Source organism: Maniola hyperantus, chromosome 8, assembly GCF_902806685.2.
Source record: "Maniola hyperantus chromosome 8, iAphHyp1.2, whole genome shotgun sequence".
NCBI classification, from domain to species: domain Eukaryota; kingdom Metazoa; phylum Arthropoda; class Insecta; order Lepidoptera; family Nymphalidae; genus Maniola; species Maniola hyperantus.
In genome coordinates, this window is record NC_048543.1 from 4,073,823 (window position 1) to 4,081,275 (window position 7,453).

The window sequence follows — 7,453 nt, forward strand, 5'->3', positions numbered from 1 at the left end:
CCCATATAGCAGGTGACGAATAAATTAACGTAAACGGAATAATATAAATTAGTAGGTAGTTACGTACAAAACAAACGAAGTAGTAGGTAGGAGCTAGGTAGGAACTTTACAAAAGTAAACACATCATATTGTTCCTTCATTCTTCTTCTTGAAATTACATTAGTTTGTGTGTTTGTTTGTTTAATCTCACACTGCGACTTCATCCGCGTGGACTACAAAAAGGTACCTATTACAATGGAATAAAAAAAACTCCTTAAGAACTCTTTTTAAATGCTGTATTAAGTATAAAATAATAATATGGTGTACTTCATGTTTTTTGTTTTTGCGGTCAGAAACAGTACCCCTGTTCTCCTTGTCCATATGGAGGTTCCGGGTTTGTGCCAAGGTAGTAAGTACCACGCGCGCTGAAAAAAAATTGTCATTATTTACTAATTATAGGCTTCACCCTACGTAGGATTGCGATGAAGGCTCTCGGAAATGATGCTACCATGTTACTCATAAATAATCACTTTAATCATTCTATTAGTTTTACTATAATAACTGCTAACAACACTTCTCACAACTTGCACTTATTAACAACACAGGATCTCTCTCAAGAGTGTCCGCTAAAACCAACGAACCCTCTCGTCAAGCTTCCAACCGTCAGGGTGGGAGAAACCCAACCTCATTGGTCCCACCGCTCTGCGCCAACCGGCGTCAACCAATGACAGAATAGTATTTGAAAATTAGAGTTGCCAACGTGACAATTAAGAATCTGATTGGTTTCCGCCGTTTTACGCCAACTAGCGTCAAAAACTCCAGAATGACAATTGAAAGTCTATTTAAAAATAAAGTTGCCAAAAATATAATGCAATTTTGAAGCTAATTAAATTAAGATCCTAACATAAGAAAAGTAATTTCTCCGATCGCTATCATTATCTGTCTGTCTTTTCCGTGGATTTATAATATTAGTATGGAAGTATGGATATTAGTATTGAGTTATTGACGGTTTCTTGTACTGAATGTAGCAGGTATGCAATTTTTTCTCGGACCTAATAATTGGCCTAGGACTACGAGGATAATAGGTCCTAAGTACACACCTATAGTCCACGACAGATCGAGTTGGCAATCGGGTTATAAGGTGGGGGGACGCCCCGCACACCCGCGCTCGCCCGCACCGGGTTAGCGCGAGGGCTGTGCGGGTGTGCAAGACGTTCCCTCCCCGATTGCCATCTCGACCTGTCGCGTACTATAGATACCTCACGTAGTTCCTGTCCTGCTGGCCCTACTACGAAAAAACCGGCCAAGTGCGAGTCAGGCTCGCGCAACGAGGGTTCCTTCGGAGGAGTTAACGGAGGGTTAATTCAGTCGTACTTTTTCGACATTCTGCATGATAACTCAAAAACTATGATGCATAAAAATAAATAAAAATCAGTTTTAGAATGCACAGGTGAAGACCTTCCATATGATACCCCAATTGATATAGTTATCTTACTTCGAAAATTGAAAATACTAATTATTAGTTTATGACCACAAATTAATTTTTTTCGTGTGATGTAACCACAAATTCACGGTTTTCAGATGTTTCCTCTAATGCCAGCTGTAAGACCCACCTTCCTGCCAAATTTCATGATTCTAGGTCAACGGGAAGTAGGTGTCTTGACAGACAGACGGACAGACAGACAGACAACAAAGTGATCCTATAAGGGTTCCGTTTTTCCGTTTGAGGTACGGAACCCTAAAAAGGAAGCATATTTTGATTTCCATTTAGGTATACATCTACCTAGGTACATATTTAGAATTGTACAATGACGTCAAACAAAAGGTTCTTTTAATATTATTTTAGAATACACACCTTGTTGAAGTTAGGTCTCCCATATCAATAGTTGCACTTCCGGCAACAATAGTACAGAGAAGACAGCTTGGCGCTTGTATGGCTATCAGCGTACCTGGCCGGCGCACTGCGTCACAGAATACCCGCCAGGATCTGTTGTGGCTGCAGGTAACTAAAATAATTCGTAATTATAAATATTTACGTCTATATACAAGTAATAACCGGTGTATAAGTCCCGCAAATTGCTATTGCGCTTGAACCATGTCTCATTAACATCGAAATGACGCCATTTTGACGTCAGTCGAAATAAAAGTATACCCTGAGCTCGAAACTTCAGTCTAGGGCTGAAGTCACTAAAATGGAGGCCACGCGCATTAGTAATTTGCGCGACTTAAACTAAGGTTAGCATAATTATTAGTTTTTATTATCCTTTTGTGGTTTAGGGGAGGTGTGCCTAAAGTAGACAGCCCGGCGCACGTTCGTAAGAGTTCCCGGATACTATGCGCTGAGGATGGCCACCGAGGGGGTTTCAGTTACGTAGTACTATTATATATATTCTGTGTTTCAGTGGGTAGAAATCCCACATAACCCAATCTCTCCTCATAGATTATTTAGAGTTATCGCACAAGTTTAATTTTTACAAGCGGACTGCGCCTAAAGAGAATTACGATTGATAGGAGTGCAGACACCGACACGTTCGTTGTAACATTATATTTTGTTAGGTGAACAAATGAACTACATAATCTACACCTATCTACTTTGAAGCGGCGCATCTAGTGAAAACAAAAAAAATACTGTAGAAACTCGTAGTTGCACGGGGCATGCAACCGAGTCGAAATATCGGCAGATAAAAATCACCAAATTAATCGAGGTATGTACTTTTACCCGTTTTCTACAATACAATTGTGTCGTTAAACCACGAAATATGCTAAAATGCTTATTATTTTTAATAATGGTGATACTGATGACTTATGATGACTGATGAGTGATGACATACTTACTTGCAGTCGTACCGTCGGTGGCATCTACGCAGCCGGGCTGAAGGGGGCGTATGCAGTTTACCACAATGTCGGCTGTGCCCGCCGTATACACAGTTGTGCCTAGAACTCTGTCTGTATGGATGATCACGACGAAGGCAGCGCTGGCTGCATCAAGCCCACGGAGGACGCTATAGAAGAGTGGACCTGCCGGGTCTAAGCCTATGATTCTGTGGTTTAAAAAAAAATTATCGATAACAAGATAATTCTCGACTGCAATCTCATCTACACTAATATTATAAAGAGGAAAACTTTGTTTGTTTGTTTGTTTGTTTGTTTGTTTGTTTGTTTGTTTGTTTGTACTGAATAGGCTCAAAAACTACTGGACCGATTTTAAAAATTCTTTCACCATTCGAAAGCTACATTATCCACGAGTAACATAGGCTATATTTTATTTTGGAAAAAAATAGGGTTCCGTAAGATATTTGGGTTTTTCGGACACAAGGTGTAAAAAATCAACCAGAAAAGTTACTTATTTTGCGTACGCTGCCTAAACTATAAAAGATAGAACCATAAAATGTTCTAATTAATTGTAGATCTTATAAATATCTACAAAAAAGTCCGCGACACACTATACCCATCTATGTCGAGTGAGGCACAGCAACCATTTTTTTATTTAAAAATCTTGAATTTTTTTTGGACTACATTTAAACGCGTTTATTTTACTCATGCTATTAATCCTTATCAAAATAAATGATTTCATCACTAAGAACAGTTTATGGAGATAATATTTGGTCTTTGAATGATTAAAATTGGACGTTTGGTTTTGAAGTTATGGCGAAATTAAAATATTACGATTTCTGCTGCACGGCCCGTTGTTATTATATAAAGAGGTAATGTCGTTAAGTTTGTTTGTAGGGGGTAATCTTTAGAACTACTGAACCGATTTTAAAAATTCTTTCACCAGTAGAAAGCTACATTATTCCTGAGTGACATAGGCTATACGGGATCTTTAAAAACCTAAATCTACGCGGGCGAAGCCGCGGGGATCAGCTATTATATGATAAGTGACTAACCTAACCTAACTACGGCTGGAATAGAAGAAGTACCAGATTATGCCAGATTCTAGTCTTTTAGCAGCGTGGCACGTTGTATCAAAGCGCTAGTTCGCTTCATGGCACAGTAGGCATGGGTGGTAACTAGCCGGTCGAAGTCTTCCACCAGATCAGACCAGATCGGAGTCAATTTAGATATCATAAATTCCCAAATTGCGCCTGCCGGGCATCGCTCATATTAAGACCTCCCACTTGTAAGGCAGCAGCGTTCACTACTGCGCTCCTCTAAGAATGTCATCAAAACAAACACTAAACATACCTAAATACCACCCAAGTGCGAGTCAGACTCCCGCACCAAGGGTTCCGTAACTTGTATTTTTTCGACATTTTCACGATAAATCAAAAACTCTTATGCATAAAAATAAATAAAAATCCATTTTAGAATTTCCAGGTATTTCCAGGTTTCCTTTCATATAATACCCGGATTGGTATAGTAATCGTACTTTAAAAGTTGAAAATGCTAATTAATTGTTCACGAAGACATTTTAATTTTTTTTGGTGAGGTAACCACAAATTCACGGTTTTTAGATTTTCCCCTCATGTCTGCTATAAGACCTAAGTACCTTCCTGCCAAATTTCACGATTCTAGGTCAATGGAAAGTACACTGTAGATTTCTTGAAAGACACGACAGACAGACAGACAGACAGACAACGAAGTGATCCTATACCTAAGGGTTCCTTAGGTTTTTTCCTTTGAGATATGGAACACTAAAAAAACTTTGTAGAGCGTTGTCTCTGTCACTCATACGGCATACCTATGTGACGTTTTGTCGGTCTCAACGACAGTGACAACACCCTACAAATCTGCTATCTCCTTCTAAAGGTCGATGTACATTACTTTCTGCCGCGTACTGTAGCTGTCTTGAATACCAAATTTCAAAGGGTGTTAAGACCGTTAACAGATTCTCACGCTTGGCATGTTTAGGTATTTACCCGAGGTTTTTTGTTTGTTTACGTGACTGGACGTACCGAGTGCAGTGTAGTTTAACAAACCCGTTTTGATCCTAAAGTAATCTTGAAATGCATTATTTATTTTAATATTTTTGAGAGTGTGGTGTTAGTTATTAGAGTTTTAATTTTTTTACATTATATACACATTATAGATTAAGTACGAGTACATAAAAATTATAATTGTAACCAATACCTAATACCATTTTCTACATACTTGTGTAAGAATAAGAGAGTCAAGAAATAATACAAAGTTTAATTTATCGTTATTGATTTTTTTATACTCATGTGAGGGCAAGAGAGTTAAGAAAAATGCAGATTTATTCAAAGTCCAATTTATTTACAAAAACTTACCTAATACATGTTTGGCATAAATAAGTGTGTTACTCAAAGTAACATATTAACACTATACATCAGGTTCCACATATTCAACACACACCATTTCCCGAATGTATACATAGTTTGAACAGTAAAAATATTGTGAAATCCGTTAAAAAAGTAGCCTATGTTACTCGATCCCTGATTAATCATCTACTTGTCTGTGAAAGTCCCGTCAAAATAGGTTCAGCCGTTCCGAAGATTAGCCCGTTCAAACAGACAGACAGACACAAAAATTTTAAAAACGTGTGATTCAGTTATAGTTTTTTTTAATTTTTTTATTCAGATACAAGTTAGCCCTTGACTGCAATCTCACCTGATGGTAAGTGATGATGCAGTCTAAGATGATAGCGGGCTAACCTGGAAGGGATATGGCAGTTTTTATTAAACCCGTACCCCTTTGGTTTCTACACAGCATCGTACCGGAACGCTAAATCGCTTGGCGGCACGGCTTTGCCGGTAGGGTGGTAACTAGCCACGGCCGAAGCCTCCCACCAGACCAGACCAGAAATTTAGAAATTATAAAATTCCAAACCCTTGCCAGGAATCGAACCCGGTACCTCCCACTAATATGCCCACAGCGCTCACGACTGCGCCAGGGAGGTCGTCAAAAAGTATAGTACTATAGTATAGTATATATAGTAAGTAAGAAAAATAGTACAAATAACCATATGAGCTTGATATGAGGTAGTTATTTCGAAATTACAGACAGACACTTCAATTTTATTTATTATTAGTATAGATTATTATTAGGATTATAAACAAAATTAAAAAATATATACAAAAGTATTAATCTATATCTGTAAGAAAAATAGCGAGTATTAAAAATACCTAGTATTGAGGAGTGATAATCGTACTAAAATTTCAGGTATATTCTAAATAATCCAATAAGAGTCGCCAAGAAAAAAAGCGATACGTCCGTTCTCGGAGAGGCCTCGGACAGTACTAGTTTCCTAGTTCAATTTCCTACTGCATGTTCGCGCAGTTTTGTGGTGGGTTTCAAGCTTATTTTTTGGAAACTAAAAATAATTAATTTCAGATTTTCTTCTTCTTTGTATATTGCAAATATGTTATATTTTTGTGAGTACTTAATTTTATTTACGAATGATAAAAAATTATCCACCAAAATGACACTTTTATATGTCTGTAATTTTGTGAAATTATAATTTTTTGGTTTGGATTTTTATAATGTAAAAAATACTAAATAGAAAACTTTTATCTGCTATAGTAGTAGTTTAGGACCTCTCCTTTAATAAATATATCTTTTTGTGTAAATTCAATAGGTAACTTTTGATGTAGTGAATGTCAAAGATGGCACGAAATCGAAAATTGAATAATAGTCTTTTGATATTTTAGGCAATAAGAAACAAACTATCAATAAATTGCAAAATGTTGTCTTACTTGGTAATAAAACAGAAAATTTCCTACAATGTAGTATAAATAAGTTTTTAAGTAAATGCAGGGATTTACGAAATTTAAGGGGTCAAAAATGGGCTTAAACTCCTTGTACGCTACATAACCCTATTTTACGCTCTTAAGTGTATTGTAAAGTGAACTTACCTAGGTATAAGTTGACCTAATATTCTTAGAACTTCTCTTCCTGCGTAGCCCATCAAGTGTGCACCAAGCGAAAATCCTGCTAAGATGATCCGTGCTAGGACTAATCCAGCTCGGACCAATCGTGCTATAGCTCCACCAAGAAGTACACCAACCTGAAGAAATGATGTAGGAGTGACCGATCAATTAACAAAAAACAAATAACAAAGTTTCATTCCGTACCTCAAAAGTAAAAAAAGGAAGCCTTATAGGATCACTTTGATATCTGTCCGTCTGTCGTGTCTGTCAAGAAAACCTATAGAGTACCTACTTCCGCTTGACCTACAGTCATGAAATTTGGCAGGCAGGTAGGTCTTATAGCACAAGTAAGGGGAAAAATCCGAAAACCATGAATTTGTGGTTACATCACAAAAAATGCGTTCATGAACATATTATACTTAATTAATATTTGCAACTTTCAAAGCAAAATTAATAAATATACCAAGTGGGGTATCATATTATTATGAAAGGGCTTTACTTGTAAATTCTAAAAAAGCCCCCCAATTGTGTAAGAATAACCATTTCATGGCTATCGCAATCGTCAAGAAATTCTGCCCTTTGATTGGTTGATTCGCTGTTTACATTTTTTCACAGCCAATCAAAGGGCAGAATTCTTGACGATTGCG

At 37.2% G+C, this 7,453-nt stretch overlaps 1 long non-coding RNA gene across 1 annotated transcript; it reads right to left on the reverse strand.

Annotated features, from left to right (window-relative positions):
- Positions 1-305: 305 nt before the first annotated feature.
- LOC138402683 (uncharacterized) lies at positions 306-6,927 on the reverse strand. Its single transcript, XR_011237036.1, has 4 exons — positions 6,792-6,927; positions 2,815-3,020; positions 1,835-1,985; positions 306-404 (listed from the first exon to the last, which is right to left on the reverse strand). It is a non-coding gene; the product is annotated as an uncharacterized lncRNA (long non-coding RNA).
- Positions 6,928-7,453: the final 526 nt, after the last annotated feature.